Raw genomic sequence first — 11,127 nt, forward strand, 5'->3', positions numbered from 1 at the left:
AACAACTACTCTAGAAACGCCACACCGTTTAAGGTACAAGTTAATTTTGAAATCCCCATCTTCGAGGGTCAAATAGACACAGATGCCGTAGATAAATGGTTAAATCTGCTAGATGGGTATTTTTCTGTTCATGAATTTTCAAGTCGGGAAAAGATTGTTTTCGCTCTTCTCAAAGCAGCCCCCCACGTCAAGGACTAGTGGGAAACATACTGCGAGGAGAAGGATGAAAGTACAGGCTCACTGTTTTCAGCCGCCCCCACTTGGAATGACTTTCGGGATGCCATCAAGGAGCAGTACTACCCTGTCAAAAGCTATGAGGACAAATACATCAAATGGACCACACTGCGGCAGGGACAAGACCAAGATGTGCCAGAGTTCACAAATATTTTTCATACCCTTTGCACACAGTTGGGTATCAAAGATTCTGAGCTGCATCTCGTACTCAAATACCGCGGCTGCCTACACAGATACATCCAGGAAGGGATGGAGTTCTTGAACATCTTCTAGCTCGGCACAGCATACCGATACGCTGTCAAAATTGAGCAAAAGTTCAAACAGAAGAAGCGAGACTTTGGATTTGCAAATCTGAAGTCCAAAGGACAAAGCCAAGGCGGGGTGACCCAAGACAACCCGTCAAAGCCGCAAGAAAAGAACACCACCACGAAGCCGAAGAAGGACACAGGAAAGTGGTGTGAGTTCCACAAGAGTCCCACTCATAACACAAGTGAGTGTCGGACCAAGCAGTCACTGGTGGCCGAGTTGAAGGCTTCCGAATCAGATGCATGTTCCGACTCTGAGTCAGAACCAGACAAGGGGAATGACAAAGGGAAGCAGATCATTGATGCGGATCCCAGAGCCACTATTGCTACTGCCAAGATCCAGAAAAATGAGCCCGAAGATCCAGAGGAGGGGGAACGTCTTTTCCACTCACAGATGTGGGTGAAGGGTTCGCCGCTGCAATTCATTGTCGACAGTGGCAGCCAAAAGAACCTCATTTCAGTAGAGGTCGTGAAGCGGTTGGGCCTACCAACTACACCACACCCACAGCCGTACAGTATCGGTTGGCTTCACGAAGGACGAGATCTCAAAGTTCGCCAGCAGTGCCGCCTTCCCTACAGCATCAAGCCCTTCACAGATGAGGTATTGTGTGATGTTACACCTCTGGATGTTTGTGATGTACTATTAGGCCAGCCATACTTGTGGAGGCGACATGCTGTGTATGAGTCAAGGCCTCGCGCTGTCATCATTTCTTTGGATAATTCATTATACAGGATACCGGAGGCAGCCCCACCTACTGCCACCTCTTTGATCACTGCTAAGAAAGGCAGCAAGCTCATCTCACAGACTAGGAAATTTATTTTCTGTCTGGTTCGCTCCCAAACTAAGGGGAAGATCATTACTACATCCATGACCCTCGCGAAGGGTTCCTCCACACAGTAGCAGCAGCAGAGGGATACAGTCATGACAAAACACAGGAACAACTTCTCCTTACCCGGAGGGGTACCACACAAGTTTCAGGTGGGCGACAAAGTTTGGTTACATTTGCAGAGGGAGCGCCTTACCAAAACCCATCAGAAACTCAGACCACTTCAACATGGTCCTTACACCAGTAACAAGGCTACGGGAAACAATGCTTTGAAGCACAACATTCCTCCATTCCTTCGCTTGCACCGAGTGTTCAATGTGGACCGTCGCCGACCATGCTCCCCACCATTTCTGGACACATCAGAGATTGCAGAACAGCTCACCAGAGACCCAACTCAGCAGAAGCTTCCTCATCTCAGGGAGGAACTCAACGCAATGGGGACCATTGCTTCCTAAGGGGGGAGGAATGATCCAGGTGGATGTTGGTGGCCACCCACCTATCCCATTTGGACGCCCACAACTGTCTCTTTCTGTTTTTTTGTTTCCTTAATTATAGCACAGTTTACTATTTTTAGCAGTTTTTCGGGTCCTAAACTTCCGGAGCCGTTTTGAGGCCCTAAATGATGTTTTTTGGGAGCGATTTTTCTGACTAAAAATCTTCTTTTTTGTCGTAGTCCTCGGAGAGATCTTTCCAATGGGCTATCATGCGCGTCAAACGAAGATAGTACGACCAATTCGCGACCCCGAGAAGTTGATGTAACAACTTACCCAAAAACGGGGCCCACAATTTGGCGTTTCATCTTCTAGGGTTAGGTTTTGGAATGTGAAGGGTTTTCCATTGTTTCTCAACAATAAATAGGCCCTCGAGCCTCATTGTAACACGGTTTTTGGAGAACAGTTCAGAGGCATGTAGCCGACACATCTCTTCTCAAAGATAAGCTACCATCGCCCTAGTTGGGTTATTTCCATTTCTATTTGTAAGCATATTACAGTATTTTACAGTAATGAAATGAAGTATTATTTCCGCTGCATCTCTGTTTTTATGGTTATCGCATCTCTATATTTATGGTTATTGCTGTAATCTATTGCGTTCCTGTCTAAATCTGGATCAGTGGTATCAGAGCGGTCTGCTTTTTCTCTGTTTTTCTTTGCATGTCCCCAAGGAGGTCGGGATATAAGGAGTTAGGGCTTGAACTGGTCGAACCTTTGCAAGACTAGCCTCACAAATCTCGACGACCTCCCATGGCGGATGAGAAGAAAGACGAGGGGGCAGGAGATCCTATCAGAATCTTGCTCGAAGAAGCCCTCGAGTGGCAAAGGAACGCGATGATGGATAGCTTTGCACAAATCCTTCAGCGGCTACCCAGAGGCGACGCATCGGCTTCCAACAACTACTCTAGAAACGCCACACCATTTAAGGTACAAGTTAATTTTGAAATCCCCATCTTCGAGGGTCAAATAGACGCAGATGCCGTAGATAAATGGTTAAATCTGCTAGATGGGTATTTTTCTGTTCATGAATTTTCAAGTCGGGAAAAGATTGTTTTCGCTCTTCTCAAAGCAGCCCCCCACGTCAAGGACTGGTGGGAAACATACTGCGAGGAGAAGGATGAAAGTACAGGCTCACTATTTTCAGCCGCCCCACTTGGAATGACTTTCGGGATGCCAGCAAGGAGCAGTACTACCCTGTCAAAAGCTATGAGGACAAATACATCAAATGGACCACACTACGGCAGGGACGAGACCAAGATGTGCCAGAGTTCACAAATATTTTTCATACCCTTCGCACACAGTTGGGTATCAAAGATTCTGAGCTGCATCTCGTACTCAAATACCGCGGCTGCCTACACAGATACATCCAGGAAGAGATGGAGTTCTTGAACATCTCCTCACTCGGCACAGCATACCGATACGCTGTCAAAATCGAGCAAAAGTTCAAACAGAAGAAGCGAGACTTTGGATTTGCAAATCTGAAGTCCAAAGGACAAAGCCAAGGCGGGGTGACCCAAGACAACCCGTCAAAGCCGCAAGAAAAGAACACCACCACGAAGCCGAAGAAGGACACAGGAAAGTGGTGTGAGTTCCAGAAGAGTCCCACTCATAACACAAGTGAGTGTCGGACCAAGGAGTCACTGGTGGCCGAGTTGAAGGCTTCCGAATCAGATGCATGTTCTGACTCTGAGTCAGAACCAGACAAGGGGAATGACAAAGGGAAGCAGATCATTGATGCGGATCCTAGAGCCACTGTTGCTGCTGCCAAGATCCAGAAAAATGAGCCCGAAGATCCAGACGAGGGGGAACGTCTTTGCCACTCACAGATGTGGGTGAAGGGTTCGCCGCTGCAATTCATTGTCGACAGTGGCAGCCAAAAGAACCTCATTTCAGCAGAGGTCGTGAAGCGGTTGGGCCTACCAACTACACCACACCCACAGCCGTACAGTATCGGTTGGCTTCACGAAGGACGAGATCTCAAAGTTCGCCAAAAGTGCTGCCTTCCCTACAGCGTCAAGCCCTTCACAGACGAGGTATTGTGTGATGTTACACCTCTGGATGTTTTTGATGTACTATTAGGCCAGCCATACTTGTGGAGGCGACATGCTGTGTATGAGTCAAGGCCTCGCGCTGTCATCATTTCTTTGCATAATTCATTATACAGGATACCGGAGGTAGCCCCACCTACTGCCACCTCTTTGATCACTGCTAAGAAAGGCAGCAAGCTCATCTCACAGACTAGGAAATTTATTTTCTGTCTGGTTCGCTCCCAAAATAAGGGGAAGATCATTACTACATCCGTGACCCTCGCGGAGGGTTCCTCCACACAGTAGCAGCAACAGAGAGATACAGTCATGACAGAACATAGAAACAACTTCTGCTTACCCGGAGGGGTACCACACAAGTTTCAGGTGGGCGACAAAGTTTGGTTACATTTGCAAAGGGAGCGCCTTACCAGAACCCATCAGAAACTCAGACCACTTCGACATGGTCCTTACACCAGTAACAAGGCTACGGGAAACAATGCTTTGAAGCACAACATTCCTCCATTCCTTCGCTTGCACCGAGTGTTCAATGTGGACCGTCGCCGACCATGCTCCCCACCATTTTTGGACACATCAGAGATTGCAGAACAGCTCACCAGAGACCCAACTCAGCAGAAGCTTCCTCATCTCAGGGAGGAACTCAACGCAATGGGGACCATTGCTTCCTAAGGGGGGATGAATGATCCAGGTGGATGTTGGTGGCCACCCACCTATCCCATTTGGACACCCACAACTGTCTCTTTCAGTTTTTCTGTTTCCTTAATTATAGCACAGTTTACTATTTTTAGCAGTTTTTCGGGTCCTAAACTTCCGGAGCCGTTTTGAGGCCCTAAATGATGTTTTTTGGGAGCAATTTTTCTGACTAAAAATTGTCTTTTCCATCGTAGTCCTCGGAGAGATCTTTCCAATGGGCTATCATGTGCGTCAAACGAAGATAGTACGACCAATTCGCGACCCCGGGAAGTTGATGTACCAACTTACCCAAAAACGGGGCCCACAATTTGGCGTTTCATTTTCTAGGGTTAGGTTTTGGAATGTGAAGGGTTTTCCATTGTTTATCAACAATAAATAGGCCCTCGAGTCTCATTGTAACACGGTTTTTGTAGAACAGTTCAGAGGCATGTAGCCGACACATCTCTTCTTAGAGATAAGCTACGATCGCCCTAGCTGGGTTGTTTCCATTTCTATTTGTAAGCATATTACAGTATTTTACAGTAATGAAATGAAGTATTATTTCCGCTGCATCTCTGTTTTTATGGTTATCGAATCTCTGTATTTATGGTTATTGCTGTAATCTATTGCGTTCCTGTCTAAATCCGGATCAGTGGTATCAGAGCGGTCTGCTTTTTCTCTGTTTTTCTTTGCATGTCCCCAACGAGGTCAGGATATAAGGAGTTAGGGCTTGGATTGGTCGAACCTTTGCAAGACTAGCCTCGCAAATCTCGACGACCTCCCATGGCGGATGAGAAGAAAGACGAGGGGGCAGGAGATCCTATCAGAATCTTGCTCGAAGAAGCCCTCGAGTGGCAAAGGAACGCGATGATGGATAGCTTTGCACAAATCCTTCAGCGGCTACCCAGAGGCGACGCATCGGCTTCCAACAACTACTCTAGAAACGCCACACCGTTTAAGGTACAAGTTAATTTTGAAATCCCCATCTTTGAGGGTCAAATAGACGTAGATGCCGTAGATAAATGGTTAAATCTACTAGATGGGTATTTTTCTGTTCATGAATTTTCAAGTCGGGAAAAGATTGTTTTCGCTCTTCTCAAAGCAGCCCCCCACGTCAAGGACTGGTGGGAAACATACTGCGAGGAGAAGGATGAAAGTACAGGCTCACTGTTTTCAGCCGCCCCCACTTAAAATGACTTTCGGGATGCCATCAAGGAGCAGTACTACCCTGTCAAAAGCTATGAGGACAAATACATCAAATGGACCACACTGCGGCAGGGACGAGACCAAGATGTGCCAGAGTTCACAAATATTTTTCATACCCTTCGCACACAGTTGGGTATCAAAGATTCTGAGCTGCATCTGGTACTCAAATACCGCGACTGCCTACACAGATACATCCAGGAAGAGATGGAGTTCTTGAACATCTCCTCACTCGGCACAACATACCGATACGCTGTCAAAATCGAGCAAAAGTTCAAACAGAAGAAGCGAGACTTTGGATTTGCAAATCTGAAGTCCAAAGGACAAAAGCCAAGGCGGCGTGACCCAAGACAACCCGTCAAAGCCGCAAGAAAAGAACACCACCACGAAGCTGAAGAAGGACACAGGGAAGTGGTGTGAGTTCCACAAGAGTCCCACTCATAACACAAGTGAGTGTCGGACCAAGCAGTCACTGGTGGCCGAGTTGAAGGCTTCCGAATCAGATGCATGTTCCGACTCTGAGTCAGAACCAGACAAGGGGAATGACAAAGGGAAGCAGATCATTGATGCGGATCCCAGAGCCACTGTTGCTACTGCCAAGATCCAGAAAAATGAGCCCGAAGATCCAGAGGAGGGAGAACGTCTTTTCCACTCACAGATGTGGGTGAAGGGTTCGCCGCTACAATTCATTGTCGACAGTGGCAGCCAAAAGAACCTCATTTCAGCAGAGGTCGTGAAGCGGTTGGGCCTACCAACTACACCACACCCACAGCCGTACAGTATCGGTTGGCTTCACGAAGGACGAGATCTCAAAGTTCGCCAGCAGTGCCGCCTTCCCTACAGCATCAAGCCCTTCACAGATGAGGTATTGTGTGATGTTACACCTCTGGATGTTTGTGATGTACTATTAGGCCAGCCATACTTGTGGAGGCGACATGCTGTGTATGAGTCAAGGCCTCGCGCTGTCATCATTTCTTTGGATAATTCATTATACAGGATACCGGAGGTAGCCCCACCTACTGCCACCTCTTTGATCACTGTTAAGAAAGGTAGCAAGCTCATCTCACAGACTAGGAAATTTATTTTCTGTCTGGTTCGCTCCCAAACTAAGGGGAAGATCATTACTACATCCGTGACCCTCGCGAAGGGTTCCTCCACACAGTAGCAGCAACAGAGGGATACAGTCATGACAAAAGACAGGAACAACTTCTCCTTACCCGGAGGGGTACCACACAAGTTTCAGGTGGGCGACAAAGTTTGGTTACATTTGCAGAGGGAGCGCCTTACCAAAACCCATCAGAAACTCAGACCACTTCAACATGGTCCTTACACCAGTAACAAGGCTACGGGAAACAATGCTTTGAAGCACAACATTCCTCCATTCCTTCGCTTGCACCGAGTGTTCAATGTGGACCGTCGCCGACCATGCTCCCCACCATTTCTGGACACATCAGAGATTGCAAAACAGCTCACCAGAGACCCAACTCAGCAGAAGCTTCCTCATCTTAGGGAGGAACTCAACGCAATGGGGACCATTGCTTCCTAAGGGGGGAGGAATGATCCAGGTGGATGTTGGTGGCCACCCACCTATCCCATTTGGACCCCCTCAACTGTCTCTTTCAGTTTTTCTGTTTCCTTAATTATAGCACAGTTTACTATTTTTAGCAGTTTTTCGGGTCCTAAACTTCCGGAGCCGTTTTGAGGCCCTAAATGATGTTTTTTGGGAAATCCACCGCCAACGATTTTTCTGACTAAAAATCTTCTTTTCCATCGTAGTCCTCAGAGAGATCTTTCCAATGGGCTATCATGCGCGTCAAACGAAGATAGTACGACCAATTCGCGACCCCGAGAAGTTGATGTAACAACTTACCCAAAAACGGGGCCCACAATTTGGCGTTTCATCTTCTAGGGTTAGGTTTTGGAATGTGAAGGGTTTTCCATTGTTTCTCAACAATAAATAGGCCCTCGAGCCTCATTGTAACACGGTTTTTGGAGAACAGTTCAGAGGCATGTAGCTGACACATCTCTTCTCAGAGATAAGCTACCATCGCCCTAGCTGGGTTATTTCCATTTCTATTTGTAAGCATATTACAATATTTTACAGTAATGAAATGAAGTATTATTTCCGCTGCATCTCTGTTTTTATGGTTATTGCATCTCTGTATTTATGGTTATTGCTGTAATCTATTGCGTTCCTGTCTAAATCCGGATCAGTGGTATCAGAGCGGTCTGCTTTTTCTCTGTTTTTCTTTGCATGTCCCCAACGAGGTCGGGATATAAGGAGTTAGGGCTTGAATTGGTCGAACCTTTGCAAGACTAGCTTCGCAAATCTCGACGACCTCACATGGCGGATGAGAAGAAAGACGAGGGGGCAGGAGATCCTATCGAAATCTTGCTCGAAGAAGCCCTCGAGTGGCAAAGGAACGCGATGATGGATAGCTTTGCACAAATCCTTCAGCGGCTACCGAGAGGCGACGCATCGGCTTCCAACAACTACTCTAGAAACGCCACACCGTTTAAGGTACAAGTTAATTTTGAAATCCCCATCTTCGAGGGTCAAATAGACGCAGATGCCGTAGATAAATGGTTAAATCTGCTAGATGGGTATTTTTCTGTTCATGAATTTTCAAGTCGGGAAAAGATTGTTTTCGCTCTTCTCAAAGCAGCCCCCCATGTCAAGGATTGGTGGGAAACATACTGCGAGGAGAAGGATGAAAGTACAGGCTCACTGTTTTCAGCCGCCCCCACTTGGAATGACTTTCGGGATGCCATCAAGGAGCAGTACTACCCTGTCAAAAGCTATGAGGACAAATACATCAAATGGACCACACTGCGGCAGGGACGAGACCAAGATGTGCTAGAGTTCACAAATATTTTTCATACCCTTCGCACACAGTTGGGTATCAAAGATTCTGAGCTGCATCTCGTACTCAAATATCGCGGCTGCCTACACAGATACATCCAGGAAGAGATGGAGTTCTTGAACATCTTCTAGCTCGGCACAGCATACCGATACGCTGTCAAAATCGAGCAAAAGTTCAAACAGAAGAAGCGAGACTTTGGATTTGCAAATCTGAAGTCCAAAGGACAAAGCCAAGGCGGGGTGACCCAAGACAACCCGTCAAAGCCGCAAGAAAAGAACACCACCACGAAGCCGAAGAAGGACACAGGAAAGTGGTGTGAGTTCCACAAGAGTCCCACTCATAACACAAGTGAGTGTCGGACCAAGCAGTCACTGGTGGCCGAGTTGAAGGCTTCCGAATCAGATGCATGTTCCGACTCTAAGTCAGAACCAGACAAGGGGAATGACAAAGGGAAGCAGATCATTGATGTGGATCCCAGAGCCACTGTTGCTACTGCCAAGATCCAGAAAAATGAGCCCGAAGATCCAGAGGAGGGGGAACGTCTTTTCCACTCACAGATGTGGGTGAAGGGTTCGCCGCTGCAATTCATTGTCGACAGTGGCAGCCAAAAGAACCTCATTTCAGCAGAGGTCGTGAAGCGGTTGGGCCTACCAACTACACCACACCCACAGCCGTACAGTATCGGTTGGCTTCACGAAGGACGAGATCTCAAAGTTCGCCAGCAGTGCCGCCTTTCCTACAGCATCAAGCCCTTCACAGACGAGGTATTGTGTGATGTTACACCTCTGGATGTTTGTGATGTACTATTAGGCCAGCCATACTTGTGGAGGTGACATGCTGTGTATGAGTCAAGGCCTCGCGCTGTCATCATTTCTTTGGATAATTCATTATATAGGATACCAGAGGTAGCCCCACCTACTGCCACCTCTTTGATCACTGCTAAGAAAGGCAGCAAGCTCATCTCACAGACTAGGAAATTTATTTTCTGTCTGGTTCGCTCCCAAAGTAAGGGGAAGATCATTACTACATCCGTGACCCCCGCGAAGGGTTCCTCCACACAGTAGCAGCAACAGAGGGATATAGTCATGACAGAACACAGGAACAACTTCTCCTTACCTGGACGGGTACCACACAAGTTTTAGGTGGGCGACAAAGTTTGGTTACATTTGCAGAGGGAGCGCCTTACCAGAACCCATCAGAAACTCAGACCACTTCGACATGGTCCTTACACCAGTAACAAGGCTACAGGAAACAATGCTTTGAAGCACAACATTCCTCCATTCCTTCGTTTGCACCGAGTGTTCAATGTGGACCGTCGCCGACCATGCTCCCCACCATTTCTGGACACATCAGAGATTGCAGAACAGCTCACCAGAGACCCAACTCAGCAGAAGCTTCCTCATCTCAGGGAGGAACTCAACGCAATGGGGACCATTGCTTCCTAATGGGGGAGGAATGATCCAGGTGGATGTTGGTGGCCACCCACCTATCCCATTTGGACCCCCACAACTGTCTCTTTCAGTTTTTCTGTTTCCTTAATTATAGCAAAGTTTACTATTTTTAGCAGTTTTTCGGGTCCTAAACTTCCGGAGCCGTTTTGAGGCCCTAAATGATGTTTTTTGGGAAATCCACCGCCAGCGATTTTTTTGACTAAAAATCGTCTTTTTCATCGTAGTCCTCGGAGAGATCTTTCCAATGGGCTATCATGTGCGTCAAACGAAGATAGTACGACCAATTCGCGACCCCGCGGAGTTGATGTACCAACTTACCCAAAAACGGGGCCCACAATTTGGCGTTTCATATTCTAGGGTTAGGTTTTGGAATGTGAAGGGTTTTCCATTGTTTTTCAACAATAAATAGGCCCTCGAGCCTCATTGTAACACTATTTTTGGAGAACAGTTCAGAGGCATGTAGCCGACACATCTCTTCTCACAGATAAGCTACCATCGCCCTAGCTGGGTTATTTCCATTTCTATTTGTAAGCATATTACAGTATTTTACAGTAATGAAATGAAGTATTATTTCCGCTACATCTCTACTTTTATGGTTATCGCATCTCTGTATTTATGGTTATTGCTGTAATCTATTGCGTTCCTATCTAAATCCCGATCATATGTCCAGGAATTTAATCCTATATCCTCCTGCCCAACCCTTGTTAGAACATGATCTACCTCTCTGGTTGGAGGAGGAAGATGAGGATGAAGTCTATTCTGCACCGCTTTGTGCACTGGGAATCACCAGCGGGGGAAATAACAAGATGAGGATGTTATGATTGAAAATCTGATTCAGAATCCACCTCCCAGTGTATCGCCCTTAGAGGAAATAGTAAGAGAAACCCATAACAGCCACTCAAATGATCTCTGTGTGGCTAAATCCACCTCTCTCCATGTTAAGAATATAGAGTTTGGCTCAGAAATAACCTTGAAAATCAATCCATCCCTATCCACTTCCCAGGAGAGGGAACTATGTAGCCTGCTGAGAAAACA

This window comes from Pinus tabuliformis, chromosome 8 (genome assembly GCF_031772625.1).
Source record: "Pinus tabuliformis cultivar Carrire ecotype Pingquan chromosome 8, CPIR1, whole genome shotgun sequence".
Classification (NCBI taxonomy): domain Eukaryota; kingdom Viridiplantae; phylum Streptophyta; class Pinopsida; order Pinales; family Pinaceae; genus Pinus; species Pinus tabuliformis.